Source organism: Akebia trifoliata, chromosome 12 (assembly GCF_017979445.1).
Source record: "Akebia trifoliata isolate Shusen 1 chromosome 12, ASM1797944v1, whole genome shotgun sequence".
Classification (NCBI taxonomy): domain Eukaryota; kingdom Viridiplantae; phylum Streptophyta; class Magnoliopsida; order Ranunculales; family Lardizabalaceae; genus Akebia; species Akebia trifoliata.
In genome coordinates this window covers 11,694,117-11,715,278 of record NC_141386.1, presented here as the reverse complement: position 1 = coordinate 11,715,278, position 21,162 = coordinate 11,694,117, and the positions used below count along the sequence as shown (strand labels likewise).

The following is a 21,162-nucleotide window of genomic DNA, read 5'->3' as shown; positions in this document are numbered from 1 at the left end:
TCAGGTCGCTCCAGCTTGGGTGCATCAATATACCTCTCAGAATCACCTAATCAGATGGTATTAATGCCCCAATTTGATATACCCTAAGGTACGTGACTGGAGTTGTGATTTTCATGAATGACGTCGCATCTTCGAAGAGATCGGGCCACGCATTAGTGCCACGTTGGCTATATGGGACGTGTAAGTGTGCAAAACAGTAAACGTGCACGTGGTGTGTGAAAAATAGGTGGGGTGTGCCCGGGGCCTTTTTCAAACACATGGGTCCACGGTTCCAATTAAATCATCATAAAATTAATACCACGTGAATATTAATCAAGGAATACAAAACACATTATATCGCAATTAAGATTAAAACAGTCATGTCAAACACATCTATCAATCAATATTATGGCACGTTAGATAAGCAATCATGAAATCGGGTTCGATTATTGAATCAAACATGCAATCTAATCTGGATATATATATATATATTTTTTTTTTATACAGTCCAATCAAGGGTTATTTTGGGGTGACCCTAGCCAAATTGATATTTCTGAGGATATTGAATTAAGAATGAAGTGACAATCGTTGTGATGAGAGGTTACGATGATCTTTAAACAAATAGAAAGAGAGAAAAAGAAAATAAAATAAAAAAAAAAAAAAAAACATTTTAGAAAACAAATCGACTTTTATCAAGCAATAAAAATCTTTTTTTTTTATTATTATTTTTTTATTTTTTTTTAAAAAAACTTAAAAGAACACATTTTTTTTTAAACTATATAAAAAAAATTAAAACAAAACCACCAATATTTCCCATGCCAAATAAATCTCGATGGTGTCTTGGTGTGACAACAAAAAATCTCCTAGTAGTCATGTATAAGCTGTAAGTAGTCCTTCCCTTCGCCTATTATTTATTTATTTATTTTAAATGTTTTTTTTTAAACAGCATTGCATTGCTCAAACATGTGATGTGGAATAAAAAAACAAAAATGAAGGGAAAAAAAAAAGAGAAGAGAAAGAAAAGGACATCCAACCACCTATCTAGCCCGGCCACATCTTTACTATGAATCAATCCTAGGGAGTTTGCCTCAGAGAAAATCTGAAAATTTTCCCATGATGAAGAAACCAAATTTCAATGAAACTTTCGCTCCCACCAGACCCCCATAGATCCTAAAATTCCAATATCTATGAAGAAATTTCATCCCTGGACACAACTTTCTTTCCGGTGTAACGCTGTTTGCCTAGGGAGAAGGGTACATATTTGTATTTGATCATATGCAATATCTGTCTCTTCATTGTGAGGAAGAACAGCACCATCCAGTAAAAGAAGAGTATCGGCCAAAACACAGGCACATCAAATACACTGAAAAATGTCATACAAAAGCAATACAGAACACTTTTGTGATCGAATACCAGAATTTGAATTCGGGGAGACGACGAACAAAGGGGCGAAACTCATCAGATCCCCTTGTAGGAAGTGTAGTCCCATTAACAAGTTCTTGAATCTCTGGATCAACCTGAGGAGATAGGAAAGCAATCAAAAGGTTGAGGATGTAAATCCCGAGACTGTACAAGATGATGTAGAAGCCTTGAATGAAGTAGACACGAATGATGTAGATGATGGCGATGGCTACAAATGAGATCCAACGTCTCAGAACGTGTGGGGTTGATTTATCGAGAAGATATTGGTATCGCTGTGTAATAGAATAGGTCCAATCAGTTATGAAACTCGATGAGGAATCGAGTCCTCCTTGGTTTTGGTTTACACCACCATCAATGGCTCATGATTCCATGGTTTTGTTCCTCTCGTCTATAAATTAGATGAGATCAGAAATTTTCTTCAAACATTAATGGCCTTAAAACCGATTAGAATGGAATGTTCGACTGGATTGAGAGAACAGGCCGATCGGTTTCTGTTGAAAACATGATGAACATGGCTGAAAACCGATTAAGAAGATGGTTTGAGGGTGAAAGCAAACTTAAACGACCAAGCTCTAGATCGTTCGAGTTTCACAAACCAAAATACGGGTTTGGAACCCTTGAGGAATGGAGTTCGTAAGTTTCTAGTGAGACTGACAGAGTTGAATGGAGAAGAAGATGGATTCTTTAAAAAAAACTATTTTAAAAGGGCTGAAAAAGAAATAAATAAAAGGCTTTTCTACTAACAGCACCCCATTGAAATCATTGGGTTTAACAGTTTAAGTTGATTTGAACTAGGGACACACCACCAAAAGCTACTGTTGGCAGAAACTCAAAAAAAAAAAAATATATATATATATATATATTTTTTAATTCTTTCTATATGCTGTCAATGGGCCACATGTCTTGCCTACTAAAAAAAATTTGAACACCTAAGTAATAAGCGAAAAACAAACAACTAATAAAAACAAAAAAATTCTTTAAAAAAAAAAAAAAAAACATTATCAAACATGTTTCTTTAAGAAAAAAATATCTTTTATTATCCAAAAGCGGATCGACATACCCCAAAAGGAATAATAACTTTAAAAAAATCCCTTTCGTTTCATTATTCCATCCTCAATGATCATTATTCCACCCTCAACAAAATTATCTATTAAAATTTAGTATTATTACTTAAAGTCACCCTAAGTGACTCTCGATTGAACTATATAAAAATAATAATATGCTAGATTAAAGTACCCAAAATTGAACCGAAATTAATGATTGGACCCACCAATATATAAAAAAAACGATAAACGAACAATAAAGAAAAACTAACTAAAAATTAAATAGAATCAAATAAAAATAAAAACTAGGTCATGGGCAATGTTCCCATACTTGGGGTTTTCCAAGTTTGATCCTCAATGTCCCCAGTGGAGTCGCCACTGAAAGCACCCTCGATCTGCGGGGTGCGCGAATCCACTTTTGACCCTTGAGGTTTGGGAGCCGCCACCTAGTTATTACGGTCTAGGAACCGAATACTGACTCTAAACGGATAAAAAACTAATCTACTACAGAAAAACTGAATCCGGGGATCACATTACGGGGTTGGAAGGTGTTAGGCACCAACCCCGCCCGACCAAAGCCGGTCTCTACTTATCCCAAATAAGACTACATTGCTAATGACAAAACTTAGATAAAAAAATAACAGAAATTTTACCTTCAATACGCAAAGGTCCTATTCCCTCAGATCTGATGAAAATACTCCTTGTACCGTACTCCTTGCTTCGTTCTGTCTCCGGATTTGATTTCTAATCTCTGAGGCAAGGTATCTCTTTGTTGGATCAGGATTCTTTGAATTTGTTATGAATTTTGAGGTGTTTTTGAAGGCCTTCTGGGTGTTTTTCTAGCTAAAATTGAAACATGGGTGTTAGGTAAGGAGTTGGGACTTCAAAATTAGGGTTTTGGAAAGGTTATGGAGGCTTCTTGACCTACTTTTTCTAGGATTTTTTCTTTGATACAAAAATAGGGTGTGGAGGCTCCTATTTATAAAGTTGTTTTTAGAAGAATTAGGGTTTGATTAGGATTTCTTTTAGGATTTTAATTAGGGTTTTGACTTTAGTTTTATGAGATTGACTTAGTCTTTAGGGTTTTGATTTTAGTCTTATGATATTGACCTTAATACTTTGACTTTAGTCTTTCTTGGTTGACTTTTAATATCTTGACTTTAGCCTTACTTGATTGACTTTAAGATTGACTTAGTCTTACTTGATTGACTTTAATTTTTGGAAAACCCTCTTTTATTATATGATTAATTCTTTAGGCGCCCAGATGGAGGGGTCCTTAAATAAATATCTTGGCAACCATCAACAATTTTGCCTGAAAACGTGATTGATGATTTTTTTCTTCAAATTTTTAAATTAATTTTATTAATGTTTCACTTTACATTATTTAATGTTTTATTTATTAATTTCAAAAAATTTAATTATTAAAATTGTGAAATTATCTTTTTCCCCTCGAAGAGGATATTTTACATTTTAAGTCATTTTTCAATGTTCCAGGATGTTTTGGAATCAGTTTTTCATAAGGAATTCAATGGGAATGTTGGTTTTTGTCATTTATGAAGTTTTTATATGAAATGATCATGAACTTTATGAAGGGCATTTTCATAATTTTGTCAAATTCTGTGAAAATTGGCAAAATGATTTATTTGGTTTCGATTTGTAATTTTATGTTTTTGAATGAGTTTTCTTAATCGTAACGTAGGCTTTAGGGTTGTTTTGATGTTAGGGGTATTTTGATAATTTGATCATTTTTAGTGATTTTTATCGTGAAGCTTTTTTTTGGTCTGCAAGATGATAATTTCTATGTTTCTGGGGTCGTATTTTCCTAGCGTAGCGTGGTTTATAAGGTTTTGTCAGTTTGAGATACCTCATCCGGATTTCTGAAACATATCTGGTAACAAAATAAAGCATTGGAATAAACATCCATCATTGGGAACCGTTGCGATCAGGTTGACGAGTTGATTAATCAGGCAAGTGTAAAAATGGGGTGTCTACAAAACTAGGGGCATTTTTGAAAGTCATTGTGATTTTAAAGTTTTTATTCTTAATCACATAATCAAAAAAGAAAATCTTACTTAAAAGTCTAAAAGTCTAATAAAGCCCAATGCTATTATGAATCCAGATGCATGATAAGCCAATAAATGCCCAATCTCTCAATCTTTAAGCTAGATAATACTGAGGCTCTAACTAACTTAAGCCCAAGAAGCGTGGCTTCAATGAGTTCTAGTCTAAGAAACGAGACTTCAACTGATGAATCATAAAATATGAGTTAAAATAGGATTTTAATAAGTTCTTACAAATCTTAGCCCGAGAAGCATGGTTTCAGTAAGTTCAGCCCGAAAAACGAGACTCCTACTTTTTGAATCAGAGAATGTGATTTAAAGTAGGGTTTTAATAAGTTTTTTCAAACCTTAACCCGACAAGCATGACTCTAGTAAGTTCGAGTCCGATAAATGAGACTCCAACTTTTTGAATCATTGAATGCAAGTTAAAGTAAGTTTTAAATAAGTTCCTGCAAACCCAAGCCCAAGAAACGTGGCTCCGGCAAGTTTGAGTATGAGAAACAAGACTCCAACTTTTGAATCATAAAATGCGAGTTAAAGTAGGATTTTAATAAGTTCCTACAAACCCAAACCTGATAAACGTGGCTCTAGTAAGTTCTAGTCTGAGAAATGAAACTCCAACTTTGTGGACCATAGAATAATAGTTCAAGTAGGATTTTAATAAGTTCCTACAAATCCCATGTAGTGCCCCACCGAACGCTAACACAAATCCCAAGGTCACATCGAGGCACTAGGTGACACCTCAAAATTTCGACATGGTCTCTTCTGTTTATGTTAACGTTCCACGGAACTCAGACCTGATAAAATAATAACCAAGCAAATCATGTATATAACATGTGACAAAAACATACAAGGTATGGAAGAGAATGAGTTACGAACGGCATAAGATGAGATCAGAGTGGCGCAAAATGGTAAAATTTATAGGATTACAAAAATTTATCCTCACTCTAACATAGCCCTATCACTCGTCCCAAAACACTATGTACACCTCCTAGGACGAACAAACTCCTAAGGGAAGTAATCCCAATGCTCACCGGGTAATGGACACTGGTCGTCGATCTAACCAACCAGATGCTCCTCGATTGGTGGCTCAACCCTCGCCTCACCAAGCACAAGCTCTGCAACTAAAAAAAAATGGAAGGAATGGGTGAGTAACAATCGTTACTCAGTAAGTCCATGAACAATTCCTACTAATAACCTCACCTAACGTGATCGAATAATCATACTGCATTATTTCAAAACATGCAAGTTTTACAATTGAAACTACGATTAACTGGTACATATAATCAGGGATGAGCAACTAAACAGTTCAAAAGTTACCCATAGCATCAATCATCCATACCCATTATACATTTTCAATTTTATGCAAATACAGTTGACAACATTGAAATAATAGACATGTTTTTCAGTTTATAATTCGAAATATAACAACAGTTACATAATACAAGTGGTGGAGTAATGGAATTTGAGCTTTGGGATTCACGACTGGAACGCTCTCAGTCGGGACATGATGTTATAACGTAAATCTAGCTTTTAGTTCTTGATTTTGTGGTCGGTCGCTGCACTTACCACACTGATGACCATTTATTCAGTTCAGGCGGACCGTTTGACATGACCATAAGCAATGGGTCTCTTTTTGATGTGTCAGAACGTTCGACTACTACTAGATTGTCAGTGATCACTGACTAATCATCTTCGTCTATGCCTATCAGGCGTGCATGTGATTCCCAAAATAACACTCCACTCGTATACGACCACCTTTACAATACACGTTCACTAGTAAAGATAAGAAAGAAATGGACCTAAATTCCAGTTGTGACTCCACTCTCATACGCGTCTCATACCACGTATGAGCTTGGTGGTCCCTACCGTACATCCCAGGATAGTGCACCCCTCCGGATGATGTGACGCACTATCCCTTCAGGCATTCACAGACCCTTTAACAGCTCACAAAATAGCTACATATATATATATATTTCATTTAAAAATAAAATAGAAATTAACAGAACAGGGTTGAGAATGGATATCCAGTTCTTATCATGCAACTGTGGCCCCCTCGGCCTAAAAATAAATAATAGTACTCAGCGCATGCGCTAACATAATCGTAAAGAAACATGCAACCCTTTTATTAATAATCTGGATATCCTTTCACCAACCTACATGCAACATACAATGTAAGATGCAGACATCACCCATCGGGTGTGACTCTGACATTTTACCGATTCATCCATTTTCCATTCTCTCGACATTTTCACTTTTCATCTTTTCAAATCAAACCATTCATTTTCAATATTTCAAAGTCATTTTTGGTCTTTCCATCGAAAATCATCAAGGTTTATTCAAAACGAGGTCCCGTGATTTCACGGCACCTAAGCTAGCCAAAATGGTAAAAGCTGGTGAAAATTTGGCTAAGTGTCTGAACCTCAAATTTTTAAAGTTCTTGAAATTGAAAACAGGTTTTTAAAAATAAAATTCTTGAGCACGAGATTCGACAACATATAATTTTTTATAGTCTAATTCAAAATAACATGAAAGATATTAACTTTTGAAAATTTGTCAAAAACGTCGAAACTTACGTTTTGTTCTTGAAACTAAAATTCATATTTTGATCCTTTGAGGATTGGATCTTGAAATCATCCCCATTATTCCGAAATGGGGGGTAAAACCTTAATTTCATTAAAGAACTTAAAGTGACATTTACTTATATGTTTTTAATGAAATGAAGGGTGGGAAATAAAATATAGGCAATGGGGAGGTCAAGGCAAAAGACAGAAGTCAATTCTGATGAGAAATGTTTCTATCGGTGACTGTCAGTGGCAAAACCAGGATTCTGTCGGTGGGAACGATGCCTCTTGCCGACAGTATAAAATTTTCTCGCGATTCTTGATTTCATCGGTGGTAGAAGCCTCATTCTGTCAGTGGCACCGACCCTTCCCACCGACAGCACTAAATCATCACTTGAACTTTCGAGTTTTTGATCCTTCTTTCGAATTTTTCTTCCACTCTTCGAATCATTCGACCCACTCACGAGTTTGTTGTTAAAACTTGATAAAACACATCAAAATAACTACTTCTACCATGAATTTAAAAATTAAACCAAAACTTTCTACGATTTACAACTACAACCCATTTTTAACAAAATCCCTAAATGCATATTTTAGAAATCTAAAGTTACTAATAGGAATTGGAAGTCCCTTACTTGGTTTGTGGACGTCGAACATGATAAACTCGCACAATAATCAAGGTTGGTGGTAAAAGAGTCGATCTTGGGTTGAGTTTGATGCAAAGTATGCTAGGGTTTGCAACTCCCTCGACAACGGCACTCTCCTTTACTTCTACACTAGAATATGAGTCTCTACTAACAAGGTAAAGCTCCTAGTTTGATGATACCCTAATTTACTCGCTGATTTTTTATGGAGGGTGAGAAAAAGGAACGTAAATGGGTTAACAAGTAGGGTAAGGTTATAGCTATCGTCGTAGCCGACAACTTTGTCTTCTTTGTCGAGGTTCAACGGTCCTTCCTTCTCAACGAATCTTGAGGTGAAGAGAGGAGAATCCTAGGTTTGAGAAAAAATTGATATTTGGGTTCTTTAAAGAAGAGGGAAACAAATGAGAATGAAAGAAAGTTTGCTTTCTTTTATAAAAATTTGAAGGCATATTTATAATTTTTCCATCATTTCTAGTTTCGATCATAACTTAACTATTCGGACTCGAAAAATGACAAACGACTATACCATTTTGAATAATTTTTTCTTACGATCCTAATGGTGTGGTCGAATCTTGATGATTCTCCCTCTAACGAAAATTTTCTATTTTAGGTCCCGCTCAACACAAAATTCAAGGATTTGTAAATTTTTTCATCTGAACTTGAATTCAAACTTGCTTATAGGCTATAGTATATATTTCGATCGTTTTGAAACTAATGGCGTAGTCGATTTTCAATAAAAATGAACATAGCATAATCTGGACACTTTACTCTAAGTTTTCTTTTTAGAATATTCCTCGAATAAATAATATCTGATCTCTTCGAGATACGAGTTAAAAACACGAGGTGTTACATCCCAACTCGAAAAGTATAGCTACGATAAGCTTGAGTCCGATAAACGAGGCTCAAACTTTTCAAACTCTAAAAAATAATTTCAAATAAGATTTAATAGAGCACTTACATCATTTGATGTCAATAATACTATGACTCCAATTACCTCGTTATTCAACATTTCCTTCGTATGATTGCTTTCATTGTGTAAGTGCATTTCAATTTGGCTCATTATTGTTAGTGAGACAAGATCTCTGGGATCTGACACTTCTTTAATCAATGAGAGTTTAACTTTTCTGAATGACAGAGAGTGAGTGGTTGGATGGAAATAAATTAATTAATTAACTTTAACTTTTCTAAATGAAAGAGAGTGAGTGGGCTGGAAATAAATAAATAAATAAACTTTTTTGAATGAGAGAGAGTAAGTAGTTGGATGGAAATAAATAAATAAATGAACTTTTCTAAATGAGAGAGTGAATGAACTTTTCTACATGAGAGAGTGATAGTGGTTGGATTAGACATGGCTGATATGTACTATGCATATTTTTTTTCTTGACATCACAACCGTTAAATCGAGAAAGATCTTACATGACGGTTTAGATATTTATCGAATCAAATTGGGTATTGAAAAACAATATTATTTCTGTTAAAGTGTGATTGAGACAAGTGGAGAAATTAAAATTTTCCAAAGTTGAGTTCTTATTTTTTAGGAATTAGTTTAGATCTACAATTTTTTGAAAATCCTTAGGACTATTCACTCATCTCAACCATTTGTTTAATGGAAATTATCAAAGTACCTTTAAGACTAATAATAATGTTATTTTTAAAAAAACTCTATTGTCTCGACAACTTTTACTAAAAACACCACCATTCCTATGATATCAATAAGGAATTAACACCCATCTTGTATTTTTCTTAATAAAAGTTGGTGTGGCAATAGAAGCTCTCTATTTTTAAAAGTGAACACTTTTGTGTTCTTTAATTTTCCTTGAAAAATTGTAGTGTCTAACGAACCATTGAGATGTGAAGATATTCCCTAAGAAATCTAAGTGTGTTCATATATGTTTTTAGGATTTTGTTATCGTGTGCATGTTAACAAGACTCATGTTTTTATTATCTCAATTTATTTTTTCTTAGAATCCTTTTTGTAGGTTTAAGATTTTATATGAACCTTTTTTTTAATTGTAAAAAATTATTAAAATCGTTTGAATAATTGCTATAATATTTTATTATGTTGAGATTGTAATTAGAAACAAACCTTAGTAATAAATAAAGAAAATAGGTGAATGGTTGAGAATAAGTAAAAGTTGGGGTGCTAATAGAAGCCCTCATTTTTTTTCTCAGATTCTTTTGTTTTAGGTTTAAGATTTTATACGAGTCTTTTATTTTTAATTGTAAAAACCTATTGAAATTGTTTGAATGAGTGTTATAATATTTTATTCTATTGAGATTGTAATTTGAGGCAAACCTTAGTAATAAATAAAGAACTTGGTGTTTAAATAATACTATTGAGTTGTAGTAGTTTTTTAATTAGAGTGCTTGGTGACATGTCTACAAGTAAGTTGAACAAAAACTTAGTCATGTTGATGCATAGACAAATTTGTGTGTAGATTAATATATTACTTTTTTTTAATTTTTTTTTTAAATTTAAATTTTACTTTTGTAATTTTTATCAAGATAATGTCTAGTCAACCATCAGTAAAGGCATATTGGGATTCGGTAATACAAAAAATTTGGGTGAAATGTTATGTTAAAATAGTTCAAAAGTATGGTAAAGAAGGAGAGGGTATAACCTCAAAAGGACATGATTATTTTATAACTATCTTTGAAGAAAAGTCAAAAAAATCTTACACTAAAGTTCAATACAAGCATCGTTGGGATTACATGAAGGATATATGGAAAGCATGGAAGAATCTTATGATGAAATCTAGATTATGATGGGATGTAAATACGAGATCCTTTGAAGCAATTGATGAACAATGGAAGTCATATGTTTTGGTAATTTTTTTTTCATATGATAATTGAAGTTAAATGAGTTAGTTAATTTTTTTTCTGATTATGTTTTATATCTTTTATCAGTTAAATAAACATTCCAATTAATTTCGATATAAGGCATTAAAGTACAAAGATGAACTAGACCAAATATTTGGTAGGACCGTTGCAACTGAAAAATATTGTATGACCCCAATCGAGACATCTTCTTCAATCATGCAAGATAGTCGTGTTTCTCTCGATGATTTGAATGTAGATATTGATGATGTGAATGAAGGGTCAACACCAAATACTTCAATTGATCCAGTTGAAAAATCTATTGAAGAGATACCTAGAAGATGTTTAGAGACCGAGTGAGTTTGACCCCTCTTTTACCACAAGTGTGAATGTGAAAAGAAATGCAAAAATAAACGATGTTGAAGTCCATAGAATACTTTGTGTGATGGCTGATAGTATAAAGGCAGATTTAAAAAAAATAAGGAATGACGTAAAACGGAAAGAAAGACACTTCTATTATCTCATGCATCAATCTGTTGAGTACTTTCTATGATATGGATCGGTGTAGACTAGTATGTATGTTTTTAGTTGATAAATTATTCAAAGAGTCTTCTAACAAGAAGATTTTTTTTGGATTGATGGATATTGATCACATGTCTGCATCAGAATGGGTTAAAATGAAGTTTGAAGAGGCTTATGGGATTTCGTGATAAACAATCTTCTGATGATAGGGTAGATTTATGATTACAACTTTTATTAAATGCTACAATAGAATAGTGATATTATTTATTTATTTATTTTTATTATCATAATTGTTAGAATATATTATTTTAGTTTATTAAATTGTTAAATTCATTTTTTACTTAATAATTTTACGTTATGATTGGTAGAAATATTTGTGTTTAACTTTTTTTTATTTTTCATTTAAACTCTATATGATTAGATGATTATGAATTGTTATATGTTTATAATCATGTGATTTGCATATATGTAATAACAGATGGATGATAACACAAAGAAGAAAATTTTCTTTTTTATTTTAATGTGGCATTACTACCGTACAAGGAATCGACGCATGAAGCAACCATGTCGAACTTCACTACTTTCTAGTGATTCATATGTCAGAGAAATACTTAATTCAGACAATCCAGTACCTTATTAAAACAATTTTTGTATGGATAAGTATGTCTTCAATAGATTATGTTATTTTATGAGAGATAAAGGATTACTTCAAAATAGTAGAACGGTGAGAGTTGAAGAACAAATTGTAATTTTTTTATATATAATTGGGTATAAAGTTAGGAATAGAAATAATCAGGATAGATTCCAACATTCTAGTAGAACGATAAGCTAATATTTTCATCACGTGTTGCAAGCATTATATAGTTTTGCCCATGACTTAATAAAAGTACTTGACTTGAGCGTCACACTACCAAAAATATTAGCAGATCGACGATATTTTTTATGGTTTAAGGTAATTAATTATTTAATATTTGAATTAATATAATTAATAACATAATAATTGTTTAATGTTTATTTTTAAATGAAATAAGATTGCGTGGGTGCAATTGATGGGACTTATATACCTGCAGTTATACCATTTGACAAACAAATACCATTTCAATCAGGAAAAAAGACTGAATATACACAAAATATATTGGTTATTTGTTTATTTGACATGCAGTTCACTTTTGTTTTGGTTGGATGGAAAGGTTCGACACACGATTGATGAGTCTTTTAATTTGCACTTAGCGATCCGAGTTTGAATTTCCTACATCCTCCTACTGGTAATGAAACGTTATTTTATTTTCTTATTTTTGATATTTTTTAAATTTATTAAAGTAATTTAAATTTATTGAAAAAAATATTTTAATTGTCTTAGGAAAATATTACATGGTTGATGTAGGTTATCAAAATATGCGAACATATCTAGCACTATATCGTAATACATGGTATCATATTCATGATTTTTGTAGAGGAAATCGGCCAAGAACGAAGGAGGAGTGGTCCAATTATTATCACTCTTCTTGTAGAAACGTTATTGAGCGTTGTTTTGGTATATTGAAGAAACGATTCTCAATTTTGAAAATGAAAGCTTCATACTCTTTTGTGACTCAGATACGTATTGTATGTGTGTGCATGGCCTTATATAATTTCATCCGACAACTATCAGTTACTGATAGTTGGTTTATATAATATGAGGATGAAAATGTTGACATTGATAGAGGAGGCACATCTAATATGACACCAAATGAAGTTGATGATGAATTGGTTGCTGATATGAATATTGTACGAGATGAGATTACTCAACAAATTTATAATGCTATATATACATGATGTAAAATTTTATTTAATTATTTATTATTTATTTGATAGACATTAAATATGTCAGTACATAAAAAATGAAATTGAATTTTTATTTTTTATTTTTAATATTAAATTCTATATTTATACTTATTGTTAACATATTATTACTTATATCAGATAAATAATCTATTTTTTAATATTATTTTTAATTTCATCAAGCAATTTCTAGACAGTAGGTTACCAAACAGTTCAACATCTTAACAGCACAATTAGACAGTATGTTACCAAATAATCTACTCAATTTAACAAGTTGCTTCAGCAACAGCAACAACAACTTTCTCTCAGCTTCAACAACTTAATTCAGCATCAGCAATTGTACAAACAACTTTTCCAAACAAAGCATTAGACTAAAAAAATCCTCTCTCAGCTGTCTTCTACTTCACTCTCATTCTCTTACATTAATCTTCTAAAAATATAAGATCTCATATTTTACTAAGGACTCAAAGAAAAAGACATAGATGAATAAGAAGAAGGAAATAAAAGAAGATCAAGTTATGGTCTCAAGGTGGGTCAAAGGAATACACCCCCTCTCACTCCCCTCTCCATACCCTCTTCTAATTCCCTCTCTCCTTCTTTTTATTTTATTTTAGAAAGCTTCTAAGATGTGATGTTCTCCATCTCCTATCTCTGGTAGATCAGACTTTAGTTCGGTTGAAAGTATAGGGTTGTAACCACTTTCAAAATCAAACAATTTTAATCCTTCACAACGTTTTGTGATAGCCAATATTCAGGTTTTTCTCGACTCATAAGAATGGACCCGTAACCAAAGCCAACACTTTTCAAATATGTGTTATTTCCAAGACTAATGCCCATTAGGATCATCTCCTTCGATGAGATGATCCTTATAAGCTAAAGTTGATAGTAAATTCCTACTTATGGTACAAGTTATCGACACGTGACACTTTATTTTATTTTACATTTTTTTATCCAAAAATGATAGAGTTGAGTTGAGGTTACCACCACTTGATGGGGAGAAAAGGGTGCCTAACACCTTCTCTTTTCTCCAATCGAGCTGCTTATCCCATTCTCAAGTTGATTGGTACTTTATCCATTCAAAGTCACTAAATGCAAAAAATGACACTTTTTTTAAAAATGAACATCGGGTGACCATTCATACCCTTTTACAAATATGAATGGTGGCAACTCCAACCTTAATAGAAGTAGTATTCGTAATCGAGAATCACGTATCTACAATACCCATACATGTGAATGTTGTGTTAAATTTATGTATAGTAAATAAATCACCATTTACAAATATTTTTACATATATACGCCAATAACAGTTTGGAACATTGCATTTAATTATAACTTATTATTATTATTATTATTATTATTATTAACATATTTTATTTTAAAATTATTTATAATAGCTAAAGAAATTATATTTTTCTTTAATTCAATTACATAATTAAAATTTTTATTAATATAAATATTGAATATATTTTTATTATCGTTGGATGACGAACTTAAATTGTAATCAACAAATTCATCTACAACCCTATCAGAACTATTTTGTGTTACAGCATTATGTTGAGTTGTACTGTATGCGATAATATGGTTTATATCAGTATTTTGATATTGATTTAATGAGTTAAGTCACCTTGACCATAATTTGATTAATATGTTACAAAATTTTCATGTTGTATCACAAAAATAATTATACTTTGAGAATTTTGATTATAATTTAATATATATTCCAAAGTTATTTGATAAAAAATATTAATTAAAATTTTTTCATTATCTAAATTGATAATTGACCTTATTGAAAATTGTCGTTGAATATCATACATTGAAATAATAAGAGTTTTTAATTCTGCATGTGTAATTTTTTATGAAATTAATAAAAGTCGTGTATTTCTACCAATATATGTGATACATTTAACATAATCTCCATATCAACAAATAATTGCTCTTGAAGACATCTTCGATGTAACTGTGAGAGAATAAAATAATGAGAATTATGAGAAAATCAAAATAGTGAGAATTGTGAAAGAATAAGAGTATGAGATATGTATATATATACATAATTCATCGACTAAATAATAGTGGGAAAAAATGATTAAATAATGGTCAAAAAGATAAAAATATAATTTAAATTAAAAACTAAAAATTTGACCCTTAAAAAGTTGAAAGTTTGATTTTAAATTAAAAAAATTTGGTGCACAAAATTTTGGTCCTTAGAGGGCTGAAAATTAAAATATTATAATATAAAATAAATTCGGCCCTTTAAGGGCCGAAATATTAATTTTTTTATTGTCAATATATATATATGGGAGCGGTTCAGCAGCCCTAAAGTTTAACAAGTTCCGTGCCAAGTTTTTCCAACCGTTAGATCTCCACGCATCCAACGGTTCAACGGAATTTTTACGGTTTTAAAAGAAAAATGCATTTAATTACAACCGGCTCCCTCAAAATTTGTTTTTTTTGTTTTAAATCCCTTTTCATTAAACAAAGCCCTCTCCTTTTCGAAGGCTCCCTATAACCTAAACACCTTCTCTTCTTCGAAAGCTCCCTGTAACCTAAATAGCTTTCTCTCTCTCTCTCAAGATCTAATTTGAATGACTGTCTGTTCAAAAGTTTTGGAACCTTCGTCAGAGAGAATGATCGACCAGTTCTCTCGCCGTTGCCGTCGCCATCAATCTCTCTCAACCCTCTCTCGTTGTCGTCGTCGTCAATATCTCTCAAGTTCGATCGAAAGGGTAATTCTTTCACTCTCGAGTCTTACAAAAATCGATTGGTTTTTTTATTTTTAATTTTTTGTAGTTGTTGAACTTGAAACTTAAATGATTTGGGTTTTTTTTTTTTAAACTTAAACGAGTTGTTCGAGTGGCATATAACTGGGTTTTTCTCGATTGTTAGGAATATAATTGGATTTTTTTTTCGTTGAATAAGTTCTTGTCCAGTGGTTGTACCTGTAACACATTTTTTTTATCAATAGTAAATGAGGCCTTATATATTTTTTCTATCAAGATTGTAATGGAAGATATGGAAAACTATGTCTAAGGGATAGAACCTTGTGTTCATCTGAAGCCAGTGATGGTGATGGACCAATTATTTGATCTCTTTTCTTAGAAAATTATTTGTTGATCTGTATTTGGATGCCATCTTTCATGTTCATGTATGGTTTTAAAATCTGGTATCTCATCTCGTCTATTGTAGAAGCCAAGTTGACTCGTCTGATATGGTGATGAGACAAGACTGTTTCATCTACTAAGAGTGTAGAGTTATGTCCTCAAACCGAACATACTATCATAAACTTTCACATTGAACAACAAATGAATTTTTTTTTAAAATTGTCCAATTAGCTTATCTGGTAAGAATGTAATCACGAAATGGTCTGGCAAAAATCTAAACCCTTAAGGTTACTTTTATAGTTTCTATTCATAAACATTTCAGTGCAATAAAATCGAAAATAAAAGTCATAGATAAAGAAACAAATGAATTCCACTCTCTTGATTTTTTCTCGATTCTTAGGAAAATAATTGGACCTGAAGGAATTCATTTGTTTGACTTAACTTGAAAGATAATGTTAAGCCTTCTTGATTTTTTATCGATTCTTAAGAAAATAATTGGATGTTAGATATATTGAGTAAATGAATGTTTGGTAGTAAAATAGGTGATGTTGTTTATGATCCTTGGTTTCTCTAAAGATAGTTTATGTTATAATTGATCGTGAATTGGAAGAATTTGTAGGTAACATATACGACTGACTATTGTAAGAAATAGTAAAATGTTAAAATTGAATCATTTGAAGTTTATTAGTTTTTTATCAATTATTGCAATCTATCATGGATAAGATTAGTACTGACAAAGATGAAGGAATACCTATTGATGACATTGTGGGATCGTCGATGGTCGAAGTAGATAGTGATGAATATATTGATTATCAGAGTCCTAACAAAGACATTGAAGATATAAAAGCACCTTATGTAGGGATGTTGTCTGACTCAAGTGAAAAAGCTCAAAAGTATTATGAAGATTATGGACGTCGATAGGATTTTAGATTTGAACTCGAACCACTACTAAGTCATGACGGGATTCAGATGAGCCAACTAGAATAACATACGTTTGCTCACATGAAGGTAAATTTCAACCAAAGAAGGTAGAAGAAGAAAATGAAATCGAGAAAAAAAGAAGTTGTTCCACTGTTAAATGTGATTGTAACGCAACTATGTGTATTTTAAATGATAGATGGACCACTAGATAGAAAGTATCAATTTTTAAGGATGACCATAATCACAAGGTAGTTACACTAGCTAGGAGAATGAAAATGAGGTCAAACCGAACCATGCCAAAAGTAACTAAGAATTTAGTCGAAGCATTCCATAGAGAAAATATGTCAGTTGGGAAAGTGTCTTCAATTTTGGGTGGGGACACGATCGGTTTCGATAACAGAGATTGTTACAATCATTTGAGAGATGTTAGACACATGAAGCTAGAATGGGGTGATGCACAATCAATATTGAACTATTTTAAGAAGAAGTAAGCCGAAAATCCATAATTTATTTATGCGATACAATGCGATGATGAATGTAGGGCAGTTAACTTTTTTTGGGTTGATTCTCAATCACGAATGGCATATGAATATTTTGGGGATGTGGTATCATTTGACACAACTTATCGGACAAACAAGTATAATATGTCGTTTGCCCCATTTACTGGAGTAAATCATCACCTTCAGTCAATATAATTTGGGGGTGTTGTTCTACAAGATGAGACAAAGGTAACATTCATATGGTTGTTTGAGACCTGGTTAAAAGTAATGGGAGGACGTCATCCAATATCTATAATCATAGATCAAGATTTAGCAATGTGGAATGTAATTGTCAAAGTATTTCCTAACACCTATCATCGTCTTTGTATTTGGCATATCGAGAAGAAGTTTGCTGAGAAATTATCTCATATATACTCTCAAGATACTAACTTCAAAGGTAAAATGAGAAATTGTATATGGTCGACATATACGGTTAAGGACTTTGAAAAGTAATGGAAGTCAGTAATCGTGGAAAATAGATTTGAGCACAACGAATGGCTTCAATAATTATTTGAAATAAGAGAGTCGTGGGTGCCAGTCTATAATCGTCAAACGTTTTTTGTTGGTATGAATACCACTAGTCGTAGTGAAAGTATTAATGCCTTTTTTGATGGGTTCGTTACTTCAAGGTCAAATCTCACCGAATTTATTGTTAAGCATGAGTAAGCATTGCAAAGGAATGTAATACAAAGAGTAAAGAAGATTTTATTTCAGAACATAAGTTTCAACGTGTTAATAAGGATGAGTTACTTTTAAAGCACACAGCAAAATCATACACCAAAAATGTATTTGAGAAATTTAAGCAAGAATGGGTCAAAGTGATTCAATTTAGAATTGAAGAAGAACGAGAAATCGAGAATGGATATAAATTGTATGTGGTGAAAAGTAAATATGATGTACCTGAGGAGTTCATAGTCGAGTTTAATTTGAAAACATGCGAAGGTATCTATGAATGCAAAAAATTTGAATTTCTTGGAATACTTTGTCGACATTTGTTAAAGGTTTTTGCTCGTCATGACATTGATATTATACCATCCCACTATATTCTCGAAAGATGGAGACAAGAAGTCAATCGTAAATTCAGAATCACGGGTTCACATACAATGGACAATGAGAATGAATAGTCAAATGCAATGAGAATTAGCTATTTATGTCAACAGGCTACTAGATTGACTTGTATTGCAGGAACTTCAATTGAGGGATACAAAATCTTTTTGGATGACTTAAATGAAACATCCAAAAAAATTGGAGAAATGAAACTTACAGTTGATACATCTGATAATAGAGATAAGAAAAGCAGTAATGACCAAATGGATTTGTTACTTTTGGATCCAAATGTCTCACAAACAAAAAGTAGGAAGAAGGATGAGAAGAAAAAAGAAAAGGTTCAGTATGTTGGTAGATTGAAAACCAGTGTCGAGTTGGCCCAACAGAAAAAAAAGGAAGTGTGCATTATGTCAAAAACTTGGGCATGACAAGCGAATTTGTCCTGAAAATCCAAACAGAAGGCGGATTGGATGTATCGAAGGTAATTAAATTAATGTTTGTAAGATAATATGCATTTATATCTATTGAAATATGACATAAGATTTTTTTTCTTTATTTATTATTTTCAGTTAACGAAGAAGTACAAGATTTAGACCAAGAAATTGAAGGGGCTGCAACAGTGCCAATGGATGGACATTGAAGGAGATAAGGATCAAGTATGTTTTGATATATAATTCTTCCACTATTTGGAATTTTGTAAGGTTTCAGTAATGCACTTAAGTTTTGTGCCTTTACTATATTCTTTTAGACAATTGGACATTTTCTTATACTAGATGTGGAATTATGACCTATACTAAAAATAAATGTATTAAAAGACTATACTACCTAGATGTAACAAAACCAAGTTTTTTTTAACAAGGCATTCTACACTTCCTCCCCACTTGTATTCCTGCTTGTGAGCCCACCTAGAAACTGTGTTGAATGATTACACTGGTGGAAGTTGACTTGAAGGGATGGTTATTTGAATGGTCTTGCTTTTCAATTTCAAGTAGACTTCTATGGTAGTTAGGACTGTGCATGTGAATGATCTCCATAGTATGTGCATTGCAACTCATACCTTATGTACTACATGTTTTTACAAGTAGCAAATATGTTTCTTGGAACTCTATTGTTGTGGTGAGCTTTGGGTCTAAGCTTTACACCTAACGATGTAGCTTACACTTCGTTAAATATGACTTAAGGCTTGTTGATTTTGATTGCAGCAGAAACGAATGGTTATGAGATTTTCATAGAGATGTTATGACAGATAGTTTGTGGTTATCACTGAGGGCATTTGTTGGTGCAAACCTTGCTGGTTATCATAAAGTAACTCTTTTTTATTTTTCTTCTTATAAGGCTAGAACATTAATTTGACATTGATGTATAATTTTTGTTACTTTTGACAAAGTATTCAAGCTGTATCCTTCTTGTATCCCTGCTGACATATTGTGTCCCACTGGCACTGGTACTTTGTTATACAGGCGTTTGAATATCATAGTATGTGATTTTTTCTTTAGACTTATAATCATTTCAGATTTTCTATACATTTGTGCTGATAAACAACATTTTTTTTTCTTCTGCTCATAAAACAGTTCAGATGATGGATCAAATTCATCTTAGTGAGGTAGAATCTTAATGATGAATGACAGCTTTTTATGTGTGATGGCTACCTTTTGTGTCATTATTTTCATTTGGCATTAGATATGTCTTCTACATTTGCTTTAAGATACTTCCATTTGAATTGCATCAATAAAATTAAGCTCTCTCTCTCTCTCTCAAAATGTAGTGTCGACGTTCAAATTTAAGAAAAATCTATCTTGAGCATATTATCAGTACATTATCTACTTATCTTATATCAACTACAAGCTGCATTCAGGGTCATCACTATTTTTCTTTTTTAGTCAATCATCAGCTTTCTTTCATTACATAGTTGGAATAAAAAGCCACAGATAAGGATATCCTATTCTTTTGAAACAACCTCTTTAATGGTTTTGAGAGATCAGTTTGAGTAGCTTTAGATTGCTTTCAATTTCTAGGCCAAAACCAATATGTGATTGAAGTTCTATATTTTTGAAACTTGGGTGTGAAAAAGCTTTTGGTGGTTGCCATGTACGTATGATGGTCATGAATGACACTCTTGTATGTGAATTGTGTTTCTTTATTGTACTGGATACAAGAAAAATCATTTTTCCTAAGGACATATACTATCATCATCATCTCAAAAAAATGCCCCATCCACACTACTAACAACAGTGATTTGCTAATGTGAATTGCAGAATGGAGCCTTAGTTGAAGCTATACAAACATGGAAAAACAACTTTGATAAGGAATTTGAGGGTGTTGAAGAGTGCCCCATCCACACTACTAACAACAGCCTTCCTCGACTTGCTTGCAAGACTTGCAAGCACAAGTTCCATTTAGCATGCACTGGAATTGTTATTTTTATTTTGGAAATCATTTGGATTATGGGCTCTGTCAACTCCTGATGGGTGCTGTCTCTTCCCAAAAGGCAAGGTTGATGTATTTAAAAGATTTTGAGACAAGTGCATGGAGCATGATCAGTCGCCCTATGAGGAGTCAGGAAACATACAATGTAATATAACACTATAACCAAAACCATCGTGTAATAATGTTGATAAAGAAAGTTGGATAGCTTGTATATTTTACTTTTTTCTGTATCTTTTCTTCATTGAGAATACATGAATT

General features: G+C 32.3%; 1 pseudogene; it reads right to left on the bottom strand.

The window, feature by feature from the left end:
- Positions 1-1,007: 1,007 nt before the first annotated feature.
- LOC147388895 (protein RER1A pseudogene) lies at positions 1,008-20,873 on the bottom strand (annotated as a pseudogene).
- Positions 20,874-21,162: the final 289 nt, after the last annotated feature.